The sequence below is a fragment of the Cyprinus carpio genome, chromosome B6 (assembly GCF_018340385.1).
Source record: "Cyprinus carpio isolate SPL01 chromosome B6, ASM1834038v1, whole genome shotgun sequence".
NCBI classification, from domain to species: Eukaryota; Metazoa; Chordata; class Actinopteri; order Cypriniformes; family Cyprinidae; genus Cyprinus; species Cyprinus carpio.
Window position 1 is genome coordinate 16,104,184 of NC_056602.1, and position 23,210 is coordinate 16,127,393.

The window sequence follows — 23,210 nt, forward strand, 5'->3', positions numbered from 1 at the left end:
GAGCTACATCCCCATTTCAGTGCACTACTTTGTGTTTCTGTAGGTTGACAAACACACTAAATCCAGTTGCGGAAACTCTACAGGACAGAAGTAAAATTCTTTTGCTTAAATTTGCATGAATCTAATTAAACATTAAACAGTGCTTGGAGATGCTGGGGATTAAACCCAGGACCGGAACTCCATAGGACAGAAGTAAAATTCTTTTGCTTCAAATTTGCACAGATTCTACCTGTACATTAACAGTGCTTGGAGATGCTGGGGATTGAACCCATGACGGAACTGTAGGTTTACAAACACATAAATCCTTTTGAATGAACTCTAGGACAGAAGTAAAATTCTTTTGCTTAAATTTGCCAGATTCACATTAAACATTAAGCAGTGCTTGGAGATGCTGGGGATTGAACCCAGGACCTCATACATGCGAAGCATGCGCTCTACCACTGAGCTACATCCCCTTTTAGGTGCACTGTGTTTTGTTTCTGTAGCTTTACAAACACATTCAATCCTTTTGAATGATGTCTACAAGACAGAAGTAAAATTCTTTTGCTTATATTTGCATGAATCTAATTAAACATTAAACAGTGCTTGGAGATGCTGGGGATTGAACCCAGGACCTCATACATGCAAAGCATGCGCTCTACCACTGAGCTACATCCCCATTTAGGTGCGCTGATTTTTGTTTCTGTAGGTTTACAAAACACACTAACTCCAGTTGCGGAAACTCTACAGGACAGAAGTAAAATTATTTTGTTTCTGCTTAAATTTGCATGAAACTAATTAAACATTAAGAAACATGCTTGCTTGGAGATGCTGACACACACATAAATCCAGTTGACGGAACTCCATAGGACAGAAGTAAAATTCTTTTGCTTAAATTTGCCAGATTCACACATTAACATTAAGCAGTGCTTGCAATGCTGGGGATTGAACCCAGGACCTCATACATGCAAAGCATGCGCTCTACCACTGAGCTACATCCCCATTTAAGTGCACTAATTTGTGTTTCTGTAGGTTTACAAACACACTCAAACCTTTTGAATGATGTCTAAAGGACAGAAGTAAAATTCTTTTGCTTAAATTCGCATTAATCTAATTAAACATTAAACAGTGCTTGGAGATGCTGGGGACTGAACACAGAACCTCATACATACAAAGCATGCGCTCTACCACTGAGCTACATCCCCATTTCAGTGCACTGTTTTGTGTTTCTGTAGGTTGACAAAGACACTAAATCCAGTTGCAGAAACTCTACAGGACAGAAGTAACATTATTTTGCTTACATTTGCATGAAACTAATTAAACATTAAGAAGTGCTTGGAGATGCTGACACATTAAATCCAGATGACGGAACTCCATAGGACAGAAGTAAAATTCCTTTTGCTCAAATTTGCCAGATTCACACGAAACATTAATGCAGTGCTTGGAGATGCTGGGGATTGAACCCAGGACCTCATACATGCGAAGCATGCGCTCTACCACTGAGCTACATCCCCATTTAGGTGCACTGTGTTTTGTTTCTGTAGGTTTACAAACACATTCAATCCTTTTAAATGATGTCTACAGGACAGAAGTAAAATTCTTTTGCTTAAATTTGCATTAATTTAATTAAACATTAAACAGTGCTTGGAGATGCTGGGGATTGAACCCAGGACCTCATACATGCAAAGCATGCGCTCTACCACTGAGCTACATCCCCGTTTAGGTGCACTGATTTTTGTTTCTGTAGGTTTATAAACACACTAAATCCAGTTGCAGGAACTTTACAGGACAGAAGTAAAATTCTTTTGCCTAATTCACATCAAACATTAAGCAGCGTTTCGCAATGCTGGGGATTGAGCCCAGGACTTCATATATTCAAAGCATGCGCTCTACCACTGAACTACATCCCCATTTAGATCCACTGTGTTTTGTTTCTGTAGGTTTACAAACACACTCAATCCTTTTGAATGATGTCTAAAGGACAGAAGTAAAATTCTTTTGCTTATATTTGCATGAATCTAATTAAACATTAAACAGTGCTAGGAGATGCTGGGGATTGAACCCAGGACCTCATACATGCGAAGCATCACATGAACATAGACTCCCCATGTTAAAATGCCCAACTTTACATCAGACAAAAAAAGGTTACAGCTTGGTACAAAAAAAATGCGGTCTATATAGCTAAGCTATTTGCCCGTTATGATAACTGTGAGGGGGTGGAATTTTTTTTATAACTCATCCGTTTAAATTTAAACACATTAAAGTTCTGCATAATTAAGGGCGTGGCCACTTGAGTGACAAGTAGATTGCCGCTGCTGACACTGCAGTCGAGCTGGGTGGGCTTGGCTTCAGCAACCAGCTCCCGCCTTTTTGCCCATTTTCGATTATCCAGGAGAGTCGCGCGGTGATGCGCTGCCAAGATGGCTCTGCACACTTTGAGCTTCAAAAACACTCTTCAGGAGTCTACGGGTGACGTCACAGGACTGCCTATGCATAGGGCCCGGGATCTTGTACAACGCCCCTGTCCCTACCTAATCACAATCTTGTCTGTTTCTGTAGGTTTACAAACACAATAAGTCCAGTTGCGTGAACTCTACAGGACAGAAGTAAAATTATTTTGCTTAAAATTGCATGAAACTAATGAAACATTAAGCAGTGCTTGGAGACGCAGGAGTTTGAACACAGGACCTCATAACAAAGTTATGTTTACCTTCATTCTTAAGTTCTTATGGAAAGGATTTCCTTCCCCATTTATGGTAAATGCATATTATGATAAATATCGATATGTTTAATATGGCAGTAAAATATTCATGCAAATGAATATTTATACTTATATAAATTGAACTGGAATATTTTCTAGCATAGATTGTTGAATTATATATATCAAACAGCTAGCTCTCTAGACTATTTTATCCTTCACTCAGTGTATCCCTGTCCTAGACAAAAATATTTTTCCATTGGCATTTGAATCAGAAAATAAGCTCTGTGATCAACAAAAAAAAATTTCTTCTGTTGTTGATTCTATTGATTATATGATTCTTACATGTTTTATTCATTGTTTTAAATGAAGGTGTTAGAGCACCTTTTAACAAGGTGTTAAAAATTAACACCTTGAACAACTTCAGACATTTTGTAGCTGAATTACAATCAGCAGAAGTAAAAGGCTAAACATTTTGTGCCTTCCTGTCACTTTTCTGTTACGCAGGTACGGCTTTCTTGCTGGTCACACTGGAGGAGTTTCCAGCTAAGCTTGAGAATGCAGAATTTTTTGAGAGAATTTAGAAATTTGTGCAGGTCCATAGAAACAGTTTTGTTCTGCTTCAAGCCCCAGTTTACGGAAAAAGGGAGTGGGAGATTTCATCATCAGTGCAAAAGAGGTGCATTATGAATTGAAAACTACAAATGTACCTTATTTCGAAAGCAAACACCCCATCTTACATACTTACTTGACCAAAGGCATCTGGAGAGCCACTCCACTTAGATCTACTCAGACTCAGAATAAGATGCCTGTGTGGCCTAATTATTATTATCTTTAAAAAAAAATGAGTAATATTAATAATAACTAATGAACCACACCAACAGTCAAAATTCTTTTAATCTACCAAGCTGGACAAATACAAGTATGTGATAAAATGCAGTACTCTGATGTTTTATTTTTGCAAAATTTCTTGGCTGTAACCTCAGAGTCATACCTGTGCACAGTACTGCTGATGTAGTGAAAGGAATTCTGGTCATTGCTAAGGTAAGCATTGATATTTTTCTACAATTCAGTGTGAAGGATTCACACGCTTTATTATCAAAATTTTCTAGAAATGTTTTAATTTTATGGTGGATGCTGTGTCAAGGCTAATTATGGGCTTTTAATGTTCATTTTAATTTAAGGTCAAGGACAGTGCTCACTATACAAGCATGCATAGGAAAATTGCATATATAAGAAGTTTATAAACTTTTATTGGCCTTTTTATTCCAGGCCACAAGTAAACCCAATGTGGTGAATTTGAGTGATCAGATGTCTTTGGCTTGTACTCACATCATTGATCATAGCCCAGTTTGGAAAATGCTTCAAGAGATGGAGTTCTAGTGAGATTTACTCTGTTCCTCTCCATTCATGTTCTTATTGCTTACTATACTTGTTTTGAACAGCAGATGTCAGTATTGCTTTATAGTAAGTTGTGTCAAAACTGTTTCTTGCCATTCATACTTTTTTATTTAGCATTAAAAAACATTTTCTTTCAAAATAGTTGTTAATTCATAAACTATTAAGAGCAAAGTATAAACATAGTCAGAGGAAAAATGTCCATCTTTTATTTAAAAGGTCTTCAAAGTCAGAATACAGAATAATATTGTAAATATTGATATTATTGATATTAATAGCTCTCACATTGCTCTTTATTGTTACAAATGTGTCATGCTACAGAGATGGTAAATAAATCAATTAATAAATACATTATTCAGTTCATAAAGCAGCAATTGTCCCCATTTCATTTTTGACTGTCCTCACTGATTTCCTCTATATGGACCACAAGGCTTTCCATTAGGTCATATGTGACCAAGGCACACTGCAAGACCTGCAAATGATATGTTTAGTACAGTTTGTTTTATGACTTACTGTCACTATTTTAAAAACTGAATACAGATAAGTGGAATTGATAATCTTATCCTGTGCCTCACATGGCATGTTGCAAGTGCCTTCACAAGCAAGCTCTGAACTGATCTCTTCCTAGAGGCCTCCTTAAATTCTGTTGAGAAAAAACAATGTTACTACAAGTCAAAATCCCTTTTCTTCACTATATGATCATTTCTATTTAACAGAGAAAGAATACAAAGCATGTATTACCTTTAGTCTTAATCTTTTTGTCTTCCCTATGTCTTTTCAACTCTGTACCATAGTATGATTTTGACATGCTTAGACATAGTCGTAATAATTTTGTGTAACTGTCTGCAATGTGGCAAAGGTCTGTCCATATCACATTCTGAAAATAACAGAGTGGGTCTTATTAATAGAACATGATGAAAATATAAGTGTAATATTATATATAGTTGTGTTTTGATAAAATGCTGTAAAAAATCTTACAGAAAATTTTCTTTCCTGTATCAATAAATACCGCAAAAGATTCAGAGACTCCATTACCCTTTAAAACAATGAAGAAAATATGTATATGGAAAAAAACAAACAACACAAATACTTTTTTATTATTATTATAGTGAAAATTAGTCCTAAGATATCTCTTTTGCCTAATACAGAGAGTTATGCAGAACAGGTGCATATTGCGGTAAAAGCTGACAGGTTTACTATTTGCATATCAGCAGGATGAAGGAAGGCCTAAGTAATTTATCAGGGGCAGATTATTCAGACGAGGCATGTCCATCACTCAGGTTTTAGTATCATTTTAGGAATGACACAGGATCTGCCTCAAAATATTGGACTGCTCACCATCTGTTCTGTATTGTGGGATCATGGCAGTAAACCTGGACTACACTCATAAATAAATTATGGTTAGGGATGGATTGTATCTTGTTAGTAGGAGATCTAACATTTAAAATAGAGACAGCTGCCATATGTGGGGTCTGTACTTGGGTTACGATTCATGTCAATGATTTGTTGATATAAAAATTGATTAGATCAATCAAGATGCAGTTCTGAGCATTTAGCAGTTATTGTTTTCCTTTAAAGGGGTCATATGACGTTGCTAAAAAGAACATTATTTTGTGTATTCGGTGTAATGTAATGTGTTTACGTGGTTTAAGGTTAAAAAAACACATTATTTTCCACGTACTGTACATTATTGTTTCTCCTCTATGCCCCGCCTTTCTGAAACACATCCATTTTTACAAAGCTCATTGTTCTGAAAAGCGAGGTATACGCTGATTGGCCAGCTATCCAGTGTGTTGTGATTGGCTGAATGCCTCAAACATGTTACGGAAATGTTACGCTTTTACCATAATACGATGCCATGTGCCCCGGCGCATTGAGACAAAACCAATAAAATCCATTACAAACGAGGCATCCAGTGGGGATATAATTACTGATTATAATGACTTATACTGTCTTTTTACACGTTGCGTTGCGTATCGCACTGCGTAAACATAAATCGGAAAAACGACAAACAACAAGCTCTAACAGTTACTCTACACTGCTCATAACTCGCGTTTGAATCATCAGTGGCAAATCCTTTACATATGAAAATGTACTTACAGGCTGTGTGTCAGAAGTGCCAGACTGTCCTTGCAAATTTGGAATTGCCCCACTTTATAGAAACAGACACCAGCATTGTAGGCTTCTCTCACAGGAAACAGTCCTTGTCCTCCACAAAATGCGCTGCACACATCTGAATATTTGGGTTGAACTGTTCTGGAACAGTGTTGTAAATACAACTTAACCACTCATTTCTAGTTATCTTTTGGAAGGCCAAACAAAGTAGCATCGCTTTAACAATGAAACACACAGCATCTCCACAACATGGTGCCGGCGGCAACAGCGAGAATAAAAGGTATGCCTTCTTTCTTTGCGTGAACATTTAAGCAGTGTTATGCAAATCTTCCCACATCCTGACATAGACATGTGGGGGTGTGTTAGAATGAGCCGTTTTAGGTAAGAGTGGTTGACTCTTAACTTTTATAAAGAATATCTCTTTGGATTTGAGACTTTAGTCTTCGCAACTTTACAGATCTTCTTTATGCACCAAGAGCTTGTAACACTCCAAAGAGAAAGGAACATTTTAAATCGCATCATATGACCCCTTTAAGGTCTTTGTAAAAATACAGGTTTTCTTCACCTGTCCATCCCATGTAGCAAGTCCGTTTCATGGCCCTTTGGGAGAATGAGAGTTTCTCTGAGCAGTGAGATGAGCGGAGTCCCCTCAAACCAGCTGTCTTCATAGGCTGACTTTAATAGCAAAACATTAGTGATTCAGTGTTGATCAAAATCCTGTCACTTGGACAGGCAGACAGATAAGCAATGTTTTGTGCACTACCTTTCTGCAGCGTTCCATTTGATTCTTTATGTTTTTGATGATGATACTTTCTACACCTGCATGATGGCTAGTCTTCATGATGCATCTTAGAGCATTCAACAAAGGCAGAATAAGCAATTAACACTCAGACAAAAATGTTCTACTTTTTATATTTATGTAAACCAAAATATTGCATTCACATATTGATAGCAGTTTTAATTAAATATATTTTTAAACTTTCTAGACACCATACCTGAAAAAGGTATGCTTTGCTTCACCATTAAGCTTCTCTATAAAGAGCTGGTACACCACAAGGCTTTTTCCTCCTTAAATGAAAGAGGACAAATGACCGCAAACAAAAAACTGGCTTTAACAGATCAGATTAACTTGTAAAAGCAAGTTGTGTCTCATCCATACTTACCAAATGCTGGATAGGATAGTCAGTCATAATAGTAATTAAGTTCTGTGAACAAATAACAACAGTTCTCTTGTAGATTAGCACTGTTGTTAAAAAAAGTAAACACTTGATTTCACCAAGGATGCACCAATTATTACAATTCTGGGAATCATTCTACCAATAAAATATATATATATATATATATATATATATATATATATATATATATATATATATATATATATATATATAATATCGGCTGATTACTGATATGGAACCAATAAATTGTGCATCCTTAGATTTTACCAACAAGTTCTTGTAATGACTGTAATAATAATGTTTTGATGGAAGTTTACTCTACCAGTCCTTTAAATATCCATGATTCATACTTTCTGTATGGGGATAAAAAGCAGGAAGGAAAGTCAGACTAAATACATGGCACACCATTTTGGTATTTTTATTTATTTATTTTTAAATAATAAAAATTGTGTTGTTTACACACCCACTTAAAAGAAGATTGATGTATTCCATATTACACTGCAGAACAAAAACAGGGCTGAAATATTAAATTAACATTTTTGTTAGAGCGCAGGTACATTTAAAGGTGTAGCGATCGCATAAACTGCTTTCATTTAGACATTGAAATTGAAAAAATTATGGAAGTCTCTAAATTTTTTTGGTGCCAAATATATCATTATGTTTTTGCACACAAAATACAATTCTCAACTCTGCAAGTGTATTTTAACCCCTTTTGAAAGCCCAAGAGATCTGTGGCCTTAACAGTTCACACTGTCTTGGAGTCTGGTAAACACATGGTGAGATGAGGGGAAAAAAAACTAATTTTTGAGGTCTAACTGCTACTTACCTAAAAACTGCAGGAAACACTTGTATGGTAATAAGCTGGACAAAGAGCAAGTAAGCCATGCAAGCTCTTGATTCATTCAGATGAAAAGCATCTTTCTCCGAAATTGTGTCTTCTTTTCCTCTCAAAGGACGATAGAACAGGATTTTTGGCAGAGATTGTTGGATCACTGCTAGGATTGCCTAGTATTAGAAGCACATAAGCACTCAGAAGTCAGGTCATCCTTTTTTTTTAAAGTACAGTGCCTACACCTAATAGTAACAACAAAGTAAATTATATCATTACCATTATTTCTGTGGCAAAATTCCATAAGGGTGAAATTTCTGTCATGTTCACCTCTCTGTCCAGTTGAAGAGGTTCCCTTAGACTCTTCATTCAACTGAGCAATTACAGAAAGAAAGGAAAATGTGAAGAATTAGGCAAAATACTGGTTAAGATCACATGCATATAATCAACAAAGGATTACATATTTCTCAACATTGTCGCTTAATGACTGCTAATTTGCAAAATGTTAACTGACATCAGACTCTGACAATCGTTTTTTTTATTATTATTATTATTATTATTATTATTATTATTATTATTATTATTATTATTATTATTTAAGACACCCCATCATATCTTCATTGATGGTTTCTGAGAATTGTTTTTCTTGCATAGAACAAAAATGAACATTTTCTAAATCCCATAGTTATTAATAGGGCCAGAGCCTATTTTTATTTATGTTTTAAGAGTTTTTCAGTCTTGTGACAACTGATCATATTTTCATTAATACTTTTTGAGAATTGCTTGCTTTTCCTTTGAACAAAATAACCGACATTTAAATTTCTTAACAGACCAATACCGACCAATATATATCTTAAGGGCCTTTGAACTTTCAGACGTCACTGCAGCACTAACACTATAAATACAATATAGTTAGATCTAAATCTAGGCGATTACTCATATCATTATATCCCCCAGCCCTAAAACTTGCTCTGTGGTAAAGCATTATGGCATTTTAGACATAACAGTGTGACTTTCTTTAAAACTGTTTGAAACAATGTGTATTGTAAAAGCACTATACAAATAAATTTGACATGACTTAATTGACTTAAAACAATTGGCTCAATGCCTCATTGACTGCATTAGCAAGAACAGGTTTAAAACATACAACTTTAGAAGAGCAGCTCTTAGTTTGGTGGCCACTGAGTATGTGTCTTGATTCTTGACTTCCTGCACAAAGGGTTGTACAAAGGTCAGTACTGCAGTGCAGCATCGGCAGAGCCTATACACATCTTCCTGTTCCTGTTTGTGTGAGTAAGGTACAGGCAGCTTTGAAATCTTTTTCTGCAGAGAATCAAGGGCCAAAGCCAGCCCATGGGCCTCCGACTCACTCATTCTCAACAGCACTGGGTAGGGAACAAACAGAAAATGTGTTATTACTTGCAGTGGCAGTAGAGGGAGCCCTGTTTATTTTTGGCTTGTATTTTTAAGTTGAAACACTGTTTTATATTGGTTTGCAGGATGCATCAAGATTGTGGCTTTAGCTGTTTTGAGGTTCTTTTCCTCAGCAGTTGTTCAGTTACCTGACTGAATAAGAGGCATAAGGACAGTGATGGTGTCTGCAATGGCATTTGGATCAGTGTCCTCCTCCACTTGCTGAAGTAAAATATCAAGAAGTTCTTTCACACTGCATATCTGCAATAAAATTGTATTGTCATCATCGTACAGTAGTATTTATTATCATATTTGAATAAGCACAATCTTACCTGTACAAGTTGATTGAGGATAGCCTGACAGTTGGCAGGATTCCGGTCCTTTCTCAGCACTTCATTCACTAGTGCTGGCAGTAGACCACTGCCCATAGATCTCACTATGTGCTGGGAAGACATTTATATATTTACTTTTTTTTTACATTTAATGGTACATTTGACATTTTTTACTGTACTGCACATATTATTAAAAGTGTGTAGTAAATCTATTATTTAATACATGTTGGCCTACATTTTTTTTTTTTTATGTAGACCTGTCTTCTGCACATGTTTGAAATTCACAATCATCATCATAACAATTTAGTTAATCGGTTATTTGAAAATATAGTGTGTATTTTTGTGCATTTAAGCTCTGCTTTAAAACATGTAATGGTAAGTGTGTGCTATGTGTGGAAGAGTGGAGTAGTGCAATAAATTGGTAAATCAACAGCACTTAAAGGAGTGCTGCGCCAAAGAGGGCTTCCAGTGGGGCAAGAAATCTGACTGGTTCTCCACTAAACTGCATTCCCACACCCAAGAGTCAAGGGGGGCAGTCAGTTAGGCAGAATGGCAAAGTGGTGGTTTAGCAGAGGTACATCCCATCAAATTCTCCCAATCCCAATGGACTGATGTCACAAATATGAGCCTGGATGTAGTCTCATCTGTCTGTCTCTCAGAAACCAGAAAAGCACTGTAAAATCGAATTAGTTAACCTTACTTACCAACTTTAACCTTAAAGGTCCCCTAAAGTTCCTTGAAACAAAGACTATAGAATCTTAAAATGACTTTGCTTGAAACACGCAGCGTTATTCTATGTGGTGAGACTGGTGACGTAATTTCAACTGAAACAGGAAGACATGGCCGGACATATCGAGCCACCCTGCCTCCTTAAAATAGCCAATAGCGTTTTGTTTAAATCAGCTTGGGCCAGTGCTGCTGAACTCTGTACAGCTGCATTTAACAGCCACAATCTAATAGATAACCTCCTAGATTCAATATGAAACTCTTAGTAAAACAAAATAGTGATCATAATCATGCTGAGGCTGTGTAGTTTTAAAAGTGTTTAATATATATGCAACTTGCGCATATGATTCGCTCCGTGCTATCGCTTCTCTGGACCGGAGCCAAAGTCCGGATCGGAATGTACGCACTGCTGAGGTTCGCGTGAAACAACTTGAAACCAACCAGACCTCATTTGCCCCAATCAAAAGCATGAATCGTTCCATATCAATATTGTGCACTACGTGCCATTCACCTTACAGAAAATACTACACTGTGAACAAGTGACAGATCTCAGCCGGCGCTTCAGCATCTATTTATAGTGTAGGGGGCGGGCGGTTTGTATTCTAGAGAGCATTTGATTGGTCAGACGATTTGATGAGAATCTGAAGTACGAGGTGACATCAAAAAAAAATTGTTGATCCTTTTTGGCGGAAGTGACGAACTGCAAGGTTAAAATGCTTATCCATTAGTTTCCTACGCCACATGAGGCCTTGCATCAAAAGTGGGAGTAAACAAGTTAACAAGCGGGACATGAAATTCATTCAACAGTTGACAGTCAGTCATTCATGATTTAGTGATCCAAACTTGCTAACGATGTGGGATCACAACTTCAACTAACTTAAAAGGGTAAAATAACAGTACCTTTACCTACTTAGCCTCGCAGTAGATGGTTGGGACGATGCCCTCGTATCACGTACGTTAGCATTTTTAGCTGTTTTGTAGATTCAGTAACTTAGCCTGTGATGGTAAGTCAATGAACAATTTGAAAAGCTCAGAGGCATATCAGTATCTACACAGTAATAAAGTCAGTCGGGTGTTATTTAAGGATGTCGAAAACGACCTTATGATCCGAAAGCAGACATTGAGCAGATCCAGAGCAACCTCATTGCCAGCCCCTGGCGACATGCAGCAACAAAAGTCACTGCTAGTATGAACAGGGCAGATTGTTGGGTGATAAAATTAGCAAACAAAGTAGGCTACTACGGAAAAAATCCAAAATGCTTTGTAATAATTAATTATTAATTTAGTAAATAATATAAAGTAATTTTTTAAGACTTTTAATGAAAGTGACAAAAAATTGGACAGAAAATATATTAATATTAAATATCAATATATTATTTTTATTCAGTATTTTCAGAGCATGTGAGCAGAGCATAGCTGGGAGCAGATCAGTGAATGAGAGGGGAGCGTCATTTTACATGTGTTGCCCAGTACAGCTGTACTACACGTTACATACAGTAGCGCTATTGCAAAAAGGAACAAGTTTACTACATAGAAATTCCCTGCCAGCACATTGAGCGGACTTTGCTTTTCTAGTGAGCATGAACCAACATGAGTGGAACACACATTCATAGAGCGTAATATTGAGCAGAGCGTCACAGTGACAGCGGCTACAGGGAGAGTGAACATTACTGGGCAGTGCAGTGTGCCATATTTTCGGCTGTTTTTCTCTTTTGGCCCGAAAATGCCATTTTCGGCGGCCGAAATTTCGATGCATCCCTATAAAATACCATTGGTATATACAACTTCCGCCGCCTCACCCATGTCCCCCGGAAACTTGTGGATATCTTCTAAATCTGAATTTTGTCACTGTTTTGTCTTATAGATAACCTTAAGACTAACACATTGATACTAACAACCAAAAAACTTTAGATTTCATGGGGACTATAAAAAAGCATACAAACAGATTCCCTTAAAAAATCTAAGTAAAAAGCACTTTTTAGTTTCAACAACTAATTCATTTTAAGTTAAATATACTAGGTGTATACCAAACAACTAATTTATTTAAGCTAAGCTAACTAATGTTACATTTATTGCAACTTGGCATTTTTCAGTTGTATTTACTTTTTGTTAAAATCATGCAGACTGATTGTCTTAAAGTTTTACCAAGTAGCCTTAAGTCTGTAATTAAAAGCTTCACCTGTCCATCAATAGCAGTCATGCACGTGCTAACATAACCATCAGAGCGACTACCACTGCATTAACCAGCTGCAGTTACTGGTTATCTTTGAACTAACTTGCAGGCTCTACTCTTCAGCACAATGGTAACTTCCCCAAAAATGCAGACACAACAGAAGCCCTTTTAAAATAAAAAATAGCTCAACATTACATTTTGTAAAACATTTTGTAAAATGTAGCAAAACCAAATATGTGGTTTGGAATCCTATTCAAATCGCGTTCCTGGAAATCCGTTTCAGCCTGACCGGTCAGATTGGATTTAGCGTAGCTTTTTCACCCTCATGCCACATAAAACGTAAACACGTCAGCCGTTTTTTGAAGAAAGCATTCCAGAAACAAGCTTGTGTGAAAGCGCGTTTATGGACACACAAATCGGATATGAACAGCTGCAATACACTGTGTGGACAGTTATTCAAATCAGATTTCATCCAGATATGCACAAAATCAGATTTGGGCTAACCGTCTGAACAAGGCTAAAGTCTGTTCATTAAACGAAGTGAGTCTGAACTGCACCTCCTGTCTTCGCCTTCCTTCCAACATCACCCTAACAGTTTGTGTAAATAAGAAGCATTTCAGTCTTTCCTAGAAAAGCCACTCTGTGCCAAATTTCATTAGGTAGGTAAATGTCAAACAAATCAACAATCACTTTTCTCAAAGCAAAATCACAAAGAATACATTTTATATATATATACATACCATACATAATATTGTAAAATATTCAGCGAATCTCAGTGCATGTAGGGCAAAGCAGGAAACCTCGGGTAAACGTGCATGACCTTTGAGCCCTCAGATGGCATTGCAAAAGAAACCATCATGATGCAGTGTTAAATTTAGCCACATTTGCTCAGAAGTACTTCAGAAAACCGCTGTCCTTAACCACAGTCTGCTGCTGCATCAAGAAATGCAACTTGAATATCTGTTACTCTAGGAGAAACCTATAAATAAATGCAGTGATGCCGCCAAGTTCTCTGGGCCAGAGCTCATCTCAGATAGTCAAATAGTCAATGGAAATGTGTGCTGTGGTCAGATGAGTCCATGTTTCAGCTTGTTCTTGGGAAAAACTGACATTAAATTCTCAGTCCCAAAGACCAAAGGGACTATCTAGGCTTTCACCAGCAACAGATGGAAAATGCCTGTCATGGTATGGAGGTGCATCAATGCAAACAGCATGGGTGACTGGAATATGTGCAATGGTAGCATTGACATGGAGGCATATTTTGGGATTGTACAGAGACAAATACCGCTATCAAGATGGCGTATTTCATGGGAAGTACATGGTTATTAGATCAAGACAATTCCAGCTCTCATTCTGCAGGTGCTACAACAGTGTGGTTTTGTAGACACATGGATGTGACTGACTGGCCATCAGATCTGTCACCCATTGAAAATGGGAAAATCAGACAGTAACAATTATAGACTGATTAGCAGCTGAAGTCTTGTAAGCAAGATGGACAAAAAGTTTCCATGTGAAACTTTAACAATTAGTATCCTCAATTCTCAAATAATTAAACATTGTCATTAGAAGGACAGTTAATGTGACAGTGTGTTAAACATGCCTCTGTCCCAACTTTTTTTGGAGTGTGTTGCAGCCATCAAAATTTAAATTTGTTTATATTAACAAAATACAAATAAGTTGGTCAGTGAAAACATTGAAAATCTTTTTTACTTTTGTCAATTAAATAAAGGTTCAAATGAATAGCCAAATCACAGATTCTCAATTTTTATTGCATTTTATGAAATGTCCCAACTTTTTTGAATTGGGGTTGTAAAATAACTTGATTTCAATTCCTTTAGGAATCTCTTTATTCCTAAAGTCTGAAGCAAAGTATGCTGGGAACTAGAAACTGTTAATTAGGACGTTTGTTAGGTTTTACAGTGAGGTACTTTCTTTGCAGTGGTATACATAGTCATATGACTTCATAAAATGTCTTTAAAGCTTTAAATGAAAAAAAAAATATGAGAAATATTTTCCAATATTTTCCAATACAGTAAGATATAAAACAGGTTTTAAAAGCATATGTCAATGATTCCAGATTTACCTGATTGGCCTCCTCTTTTATGAAGTCCAGGAGTTGCGTGTAATCACCTTGGGCAATGCATGTATGACCAGCATTCAAAAAGAGCTCATGGTCCTCTGGTACAAAATCTTCAGTTGTTCTCTGAAAATGTGGACAGAATCATTGTCAAATGTTTTATACATATAATAATAATAATAATAATAATAATAATAATAATAATAATAATAATAATAATAATAATAATAAATAAATAAATAAATAAATGATCATAATGTAAATCTTGTACAACGTACAAACCATTCACAGCATATTACCTTGTGTTTATTCCTTTTACATTCATTATCATATGCTTAATAAATTACACATCATATGTACATTACACATTACACAACATATTGTAGTAAAAAAAAAAAAAAATCGCATCCAAATATGACACTTAATTTTTTTGTTTCCTTACCCATCTTTGAACTAGGTTCTCTAGTTGATTCGCTACCATTTACAGAGCCGGTCTTTTCAAAAAACTATCCACACAACTGACAATTCAAGGTCAGGATTATTAACGAGACTTTTCTACTCAGGATCTGAATGATGTCTGTGATTCAAATTTCAGCACAAAAGAATAGCTAGGATAGAGCATCTAGGTTTATAACACAGGTCAGGGTGTTTGAAAAGAATCGAGCAGGAGGCAATCTGACAGGGGACCCTTGTAAACCTCTTAGTAAGCACTGCAGCAGAGTGTCTGCTAATAGGATTAAGACAAAGAAATCTGAAATAAATGGGACAAGACAGAACTCTCTCGAATGCCCTGGAAAACAATCATGGGTGTTTTGATTATAATTTACAGTCAATTGATATTTACTCAGTCAAATTAAGTTTGTTCAACTAACTTTTAGAGGCACAGTCTAAGTATAATTAATTAAACACTATGCTGTCACTAGATGTGACTGATCGGTAGGATCATACAGAAGACCACACTGACTCACAATAACCCTCTCAAATGAGTCCTGACTTTATTTAAATATGTCATGCCATGGAAATACTGAAAGCACATCAGAAATTGCTTAGTAATCTTTGGCAAGCATGTGTGTACTGTCCCTTAGTTAAATCCCCATTAAGTCCAGTATTGCTCCAGTGGACGTGTAATCTGATATGAGCCATGTCTTTGACTTCCTACATGGATAACTATTGTAGACCCTGATTTCAGGTGTATGGAGACAAACCAGGTTTGAGCAATAGGATTTAAGCAGCAGCTGCAAAGTTTGCTCTGTCTATTACAGTGTGGTGAAAGGCTTTAACAAAAGGCACAATGTAAATATAACAGGAAAGGACAGGCTGGTTGCATGTTAGCTTCAGATTTGCCTGTGGCTAATTGAAGACTGCTGATTTAATGTTTTGACAGTGAACAGACTGTGTGCAATAAAAATCGAGCAAAAAGAAAAAAGGTCTCTCACTGTATGTTGAAAGACAAACAGGTTTGTTGTTTTTGCATGGTCGGCCCATATCCTTTTGGGCTCATTGAATGTTTACAAGGTGATGCAAAGTGAATTAGAATGCAATTATTTTAGTGTATATATATATATATATATATATATATATATATATATATATATATATATATATATAATTTTAGAAAAATTCAGTCAGCAAGGTAAAAAATTATACACAGTATGTGTTCTGTATACTGCGGCCTTGGCAGAAGTATGATAACAATTGTATAATGTTTCTGGTGATACTTTTGACTTCTTATGCGGAATATTTTTTCATAAGATGTCCGAAATACACGACTTTGTCCACTTCTTTTATGCAGCATTTCTTTTGAGTGTATGTGTGTAATAGGCCTGTCTCAGGTCACTACTATCATATATCCATGTATTTTTTATAGGGAACAGCAACAGGACAACAAAAGTGTAACTTGATTACCTGACGGACACATAAGCTTTTCAGGCTTTGACTTCTCAGTGGAAATTAGCAAAGAGAAATGAGGCATTACAATTAAAATATATCTTTAGTTTTAACTGTAAACTTCTGAATGGGGAAAACTAAAATTAAATATTCTAAAATAAGTATATTTCAGTTTAATATTCCTATCACAGAAAAACATACTGTGAGACATATTATGCTTTTTTGCAGGTTTTTTTTTTTTTTAAATGGCATGCTGACAGGACTGTTTACTCCATCCCTCTCTTGCCTATTTCTTGGCAATAGAGTGGCCCCGAAGGCCCCTAGAGGCCATGTCTAGAGGTGACGCTGTCTGCCAGTATCCCTCCCTAAACCCCAGCGAGCTTGTCAAGAAAAACTGTGCTGTTTAGGGGTCGCTCCCCAGAGTCTGTGCCTCAGCTTTCACTGCCTTGCCTACAGATGGACTTCTGCGTTTGATTTGGAACAGTGCACTTTATATTGCTTAGATTTTCCCTTCCCCACGATTTAGTAACTAGAGGAAGGATTAAAAAATTGAATAATAAATATTATGATTCACGGAAACTACTCAAGGTAGCTATTAGGGATGGGCATTCCAAGCAAAAATAATATTCTAAAATCGCTGCGTATTATTCGATTATTATTCGAAAATCGCACCCCTCCCCCACATACACACACAAACACCCATAAACAGATAGAGGGAAAGAGACTGGATTCGCACTTTCAATCTGTATGATAATCTGTTTAATTTAGAAGATAGTTTAACTCAAGCCATATAATGATTGCAACGTGCTGAAACATATTAATATAATAAAAATATCCAATTTAACAATTAATAATTAATATCCTTATTAACATAACAATCCGTCGATTAGCATAAATCAACTGCTCATAAGGCTAAGATATTTCCATTTCAAAATATGGAACCCCTAAAGGAAACAGATAGGAGATGGGAGGGAAAATATACGTTACTTCAGTATATTCTGTCGCAATCATATCGTTGGCCAATTATAATATATATAAACTGCGGGCATTAGGGAAAGGTTATTAATATGTATGGCACTGAAATCACTTTAAAACGCGCGCTTGTTTTTTACTTTCACTTTCGAGATTTGCGATCACAGATAAGGAGCAGCACTCTGCGGTACTTACCACACATTTTACAAGATTAGATGTTTGTCTGCTCAGGATCTGCCAATCATTCGCCATCTTCCTATCAGTCATCTCTCCTTACTCTGTTTATGTGGTAAGTGAAATGTACTGTAATGTAACAGGCTACCGCTAGCAAGCGCCAAACTATTTCCCTTTAAAGGTACAATTTGTAAGATATTTGCAGTAAAATATCCAAAAACCACTAGGCTAGTGTTATATATTTTGTCCAGCTGATTACTAACAATATCTCTAATGTTTTCAACTACTTGGAATCATGAGAAAATTCCCATTCTATACAGTGACACGGGGCAGTGCAGTCGCCTGTCAATTACGTTAGTTACCCTTTGTTACCGCCTTTACTGACGTAGAAACCACATGACAACAGTGTCGTGGACAAATGCGGAAGTAGTGTCTAGCGTCCAGCAAACCACTAGCTTGCTTCAAGTAGTTCCTTATTTACTTCTTCTTGCACATTTTATGGTGGATTGTGTTATTTATGGAACATAATTACTGTTTACCGTCTACCACTGGTTCTGTCGACAAGGACAGCTCCCGTAAACGTAAGCGCACGGGCCAACCAAATGACCCAAGAAGAGTTTGGGACAAAAGGAGAGAAAGAGTGAGTATCAATATCGGTGTTGCATTTTCTAGATGGAGAGAGCTTTGCGACAAACTTCAATTAGAAAGAGATGCCGATCTCGCTTGTTTTACTCGACAGGTGAGTTGTTTTGATTCATATCTTTACAGAAAACGTATGCTATTATAACAATCAACAGGATTAGTATTATGGGGCATACACGCCAAACGCGGGGCATCGTGTCTCTAGACCCACGCGAGGATGCGTCTAATCCATAGTCTGATTTATCTTTCCGTCTGATTGATGGCCGTCACCGTTTGGATAGAAGACAACAAATCCCATCATTCCACGCTCCTTCTTAGCGTCATCAAACCACACGGTTGTTATTGTTTTGGTAGTGCGACCTCTAGTGGCAGGTTCTACAACCTGTACCTTTAATGGCTCCGTAGAACGCCTTATTTGTTTTCCGCGCCTTTCTGAACACGGATTCATCCACACTTCTTTTCGGATTTGTGGTCCGCACAGAACTCTTATTTGACATTGTCCCAAGTTACTGTAACCATTACATGCTACGCAACTTTTTTATTGTGCTACGCAAGTGTGCGTGTGAGACGATATGTTCTTCTGCTGTCTTTGACAGCTTTTAGGTGCGTTATTGGCAGCGGCACCCTCTGCTTACATGAACGCATCAGCACGGAAAACATGGGGAATTTTTTTAAGACAATGATCGAACCTAGTCGATATTCTATAATTAAACCAACTAATTGAATATTCGAAAATCATGACCCATCCCTGATAGCTATAACTCTGATTCCTGTGTGAGCCTTTAATATAGAAAGAGGAGGTGTCAGGGTCAAGTAAAAATCAGCTAGGCCTTCGATGTACTGTATCATTGTTCACTTAACATCTAAGTACAAATGAAAATGCACTCAATCTTCTAGATAGCAGCAGCATCTGTAAAATGTTAGTTTTCTGAGTGTTGTCAGAGTGACTAGGACCATGGGGAGGAGAGCACAACAGATCCATACAACCATACAGGTGCTTCTATTGCCAGTGCCTGCTTGCCCTTTTGTAAATCGGCATTTTGATGGCAGTTACCTGTGTTGACTTGTTCCAAATCAATATGTATGGTGTGGGATCCTTAATTGACAAGGATAGCGCTGGCCCCTTTTCTAAAGGAGAGACACCACATCTGGCTTTGATCAATACCACATTCACCAGCATGGCTGCATCCACTTGTGTGCTTGGGTACCCTGTGCCTTTATCTCTGTAGGCAAATCCCAATGGCAGAAGAGGTTGAGATGTTACATGTGAACAGGCTGTCAAAGCAATTTTGTCAGTCTGCTCACTCTCTGGTGTTTAGAGATGCTGACACTCTGTGTACTGGTTCCCATGATTTTATTGAGGTGATGGAAGCTTTTAGGCGTTTTTTCCCTCTCTCCCCTCCCTCTCTCCTTTTATCCATGAGTACATGTACAAGTGTTTTAATCTGTATTCCTTCTGCCAAAAACGTCTCTGGGGCACCTTGGTTTCCTGTCATTTAGGTCAATAGATCATCCTTTTATTTGTTTGCTTGTTTTGTGTGTGTGTGTATTAGTAACTTTAAATCAGCATAACTTTTGTAGTGTATATCTAGGTGACAATTTTATTGATGATTTTTCTTTTCTGAAAATTTCCAAGCTATATGATTTTGGTCTTTTGTCAAATATTTGGGCCCAAATTTCTGACCACAAGAGACAGAAAATGTTTCCATGAAAGTCTGTTTCCACAAAAAAATAAAACAATAAAACAATAAATTCTTCACTCTACAATAAACACTATTGCTACTTTATATCTTACTATACTATTATATCATTTTTATTGTTCTATATAATATAATTATAATTAGACTGTATATTATTATGTCTATTTTATTTATTGGAATTGTGACTATTTCTTGCCTTTTTTATTTTATATCTCACAATTGCGACTTATATCTAACATTTATATCTCACAATATCAGTATTGTTATAATAAATTTTTGCAGTGTGATTGTATCTTGCCATTCTGAGTTCATATCTTGCAACTGTGGTTTTACATGTCACAATTAAAACTTTGTTTTCAAGTAACTGTGACTTTCTCATAAATTCTGCTTTTGTCACAGAACAGAAGGAGTCCATAAGGTGTATGAATGGTAAGTGAAGAGGTATTTATTGATTAAACTCAAGGAAGTAGAGGAGCGGAGAATCAGCAGGTGAGTAGCACATTAGCTGGTGAGATGAATCAACTTAGCTTGATGAGCTTACAGGAGATCTGTCTTCTTTTGCAGGAATATCAGCAAGGGTTCCACAGAAGATCAAACTGGAAAGTATTCCGCAAACGGGTTAATAAGGTGAGTCTCTTGAATTGACTTTAACACCAGACAAAGTTTGGTGTGGAGTGAAGGTGGCTGTATACTGGTCTTGATTGCTTGGTGACAGGTGCGGGAAATTAGTATTTAGGTGATTGTTATCATGCAGGCTGAGTGCTGGGACCTGACAAGACTGGTGTTTTCCTGACAGTACCCCTGATGCCCACTACTGGCAATGAGGCGACCTCTGAGTTCAGGTTTCTCTGGATGGAGCTGATGGAAGTCAGACAGCAGAGAGGGGTCAAGTATAACACCTCGAGGTACCCAAGATTGTTCCTTTGGGCCAAATCCCTCCCAGTCCACCAGGTATTTGAGGTGGCTGCCTTGACTCCAGGAATCCAGGACAGAGTTGAAACGGTAGATGGAATCCTCATCAGCGATCTCAGGAGGAGGAGGAGGAGGAGGAGGCATGTCGGGCTCATCAGGTCCTGGGGAGAAAGGAGTGACAGGGTTAGTGAAAGATTTCAAAAGGGATACATGAAAGGTAGGTGTGATGCGGTAGGAGGGTTGTAGGTCCAGTTGGTAAGTTACATTGTTGATCTGCATCCTGATGGTGAAGGGACCGCTGAAGCAGGGACTCAGCTTAAAGCAGGGCAGATGGAGATGGATGTCCCGCATCGAAAGCCATACCCTGTCACCTGGTTGGTAGGGTGGTGCAGGTAGGCTACAGGCATCAGCGTGGGTCTTATGTCTCCTGACTGACCGATGAAGATGGATGTGTGCTGAGTCCCAAACCCTCTCACTCTCCCTGAACCAGAGGTCCACGGCTGGGACTTCCGAGGTCTCTTCATCCCAGGGAAACAGGGGAGGTTGGTAGCTGAGTACAGACTGGAAGGGAGTGAGACTGGTGGAGTGCTGACGGAGTAAGTTTTGTGCGTACTCGGCCCAGGGGAGGAAGCGACTCCAGCCGTGCTGGTTCTGGTGGCAGTAACTGCGAATTGTACCTCCCAATGTCTTGAATCTTCCTCTCAGTCTGCCCGTTGTATTGTGGGTGATATCCAGAGGTGAGACTAACAGAGAATCCTAGGAGGCAGAAGAAGGCTCGCCAGACCATCAAGATTAACTGTGGCCCACAATCTGAGACAATGTCCTCTGGGATGCCAAAGTTTTGGAAAATGTGATTGAACAACAGTTCTGCGGCTTGCATGGAGGTTGGTAGCCCGGGGAGTGGGATCAGTTTACAGGCCTTCGAGAACTGGTCAACCACAACCAGGACAAAGGTGTGGGAGTCCGACCTTGGCAAGTCTGTGATGTAGTCAACTCCGATGTGGGACCAAGATCAGTGAGATAGAGGTAAGGGGACCAGTTTTGCATGAGGAAGATGACGGAGTGTCTTCGATACGACGCAGACTGAGCAACACTTGATGAATTGGGAGACATCCCTTGCCATCTTCAGCCACCAGTACCAGCTTTGGAAAAGTGAGAGTGTACGCTCACTGGCTGGATGTCCGGAGAGCCCGGAGATGAATGGAGCGAGTCCAGGGAAATGGTAAGGTGCAGAGTGGATGGAACAGGTTTTCCCTTCTGGACCTCCCGGTGGAGCTGGGTACGTGAGTGTGGCTTGTCAAATGTCATCATCCAGAGACCATTAAATCGGATTTACAACGACGGCTGGATGGAGATTGGTTTCTGGGGTTGCATTATCTTTAGTGGGCTGATAGAGATGGCAGAGAGCATCAGCACAGGAATTCTGAGTACCAGGTTGGTAGGTGACAGTAAAGTTAAAGCGAGTGAAGAACAGCACCAAGCCAGGTGGGCTTGTCTAGGATTCAGATGTTTAACATCACAAAGATACTCTTGATTCCGGTGGTCAGTAATGACTTGGAACAAATGGATAGCTCCCTCCAGCCAGTGTCTTCACTCCTCTAGGGCGAGCTTGATAGCCAACAACTCACGGTTCCCAATGTCGTAATTTTGCTCCTCCAGGGACAGCTTGCATGAGAAATAGGCGCAGGGATGTCTTTTAGGAGGCTCTCTGCTATACTGAAATAGTACTGCTATTTTCACACGGTTGATGGATCGACCTCAACGATGAACCCTTTGAGGATCTAGATGTATCAGGGTGTGAGTGGTGCAAAAGGCTTCTCGCAGCTGGTCAAAGCTTCTTTGGGCCTCCGGGAGGCCAGGACAGAGTCTTGGGTTTATTGCAGAGCATGGAGGTGAGCGGTGCTGTGATCATGCTGAAGGATTTGATAAACCGGTGATAGAAATTGGCTAAGCCCAGAAAATATTTAACTGATGAAGGTGGGGCCAGTCACGGATGGCTTGGAGC

At 38.1% G+C, this 23,210-nt stretch overlaps 2 long non-coding RNA genes, 7 other non-coding genes and 1 pseudogene across 9 annotated transcripts in view; all 10 read right to left on the bottom strand.

Moving 5' to 3' along the window:
- Positions 1-13, bottom strand: part of trnaa-ugc — a 72-nt gene extending 59 nt beyond the window's left edge. The window contains exon 1 of the tRNA in view: positions 1-13. This exon is cut by the window's left edge and continues 59 nt beyond it. This is a non-coding gene — a tRNA (tRNA-Ala).
- Positions 14-383: 370 nt separating this feature from the next.
- On the bottom strand, positions 384-455 carry trnaa-cgc. Its single transcript has one exon. It is a non-coding gene; the product is annotated as a tRNA-Ala (tRNA).
- A 131-nt stretch (positions 456-586) lies between these two features.
- Positions 587-658, bottom strand: trnaa-ugc. The gene has a single exon. It is a non-coding gene; the product is annotated as a tRNA-Ala (tRNA).
- A 251-nt stretch (positions 659-909) lies between these two features.
- Positions 910-992, bottom strand: trnaa-ugc. Its single transcript has one exon. It is a non-coding gene; the product is annotated as a tRNA-Ala (tRNA).
- Positions 993-1,112: 120 nt separating this feature from the next.
- trnat-ugu lies at positions 1,113-1,184 on the bottom strand. Its single transcript has one exon. It is a non-coding gene; the product is annotated as a tRNA-Thr (tRNA).
- A 237-nt stretch (positions 1,185-1,421) lies between these two features.
- trnas-cga lies at positions 1,422-1,493 on the bottom strand. The gene has a single exon. It is a non-coding gene; the product is annotated as a tRNA-Ala (tRNA).
- A 131-nt stretch (positions 1,494-1,624) lies between these two features.
- trnaa-ugc lies at positions 1,625-1,696 on the bottom strand. The gene has a single exon. It is a non-coding gene; the product is annotated as a tRNA-Ala (tRNA).
- A 2,572-nt stretch (positions 1,697-4,268) lies between these two features.
- On the bottom strand, positions 4,269-5,154 carry LOC109100403. The gene is made up of 3 exons (XR_002019585.2): positions 5,054-5,154; positions 4,817-4,952; positions 4,269-4,718 (listed from the first exon to the last, which is right to left on the bottom strand). It is a non-coding gene; the product is annotated as an uncharacterized LOC109100403 (long non-coding RNA).
- A 1,531-nt stretch (positions 5,155-6,685) lies between these two features.
- On the bottom strand, positions 6,686-7,387 carry LOC122137675. Its single transcript, XR_006155018.1, has 3 exons — positions 7,186-7,387; positions 6,954-7,038; positions 6,686-6,865 (listed from the first exon to the last, which is right to left on the bottom strand). It is a non-coding gene; the product is annotated as an uncharacterized LOC122137675 (long non-coding RNA).
- Positions 7,388-8,107: 720 nt separating this feature from the next.
- LOC109100388 lies at positions 8,108-15,563 on the bottom strand (annotated as a pseudogene).
- Positions 15,564-23,210: the final 7,647 nt, after the last annotated feature.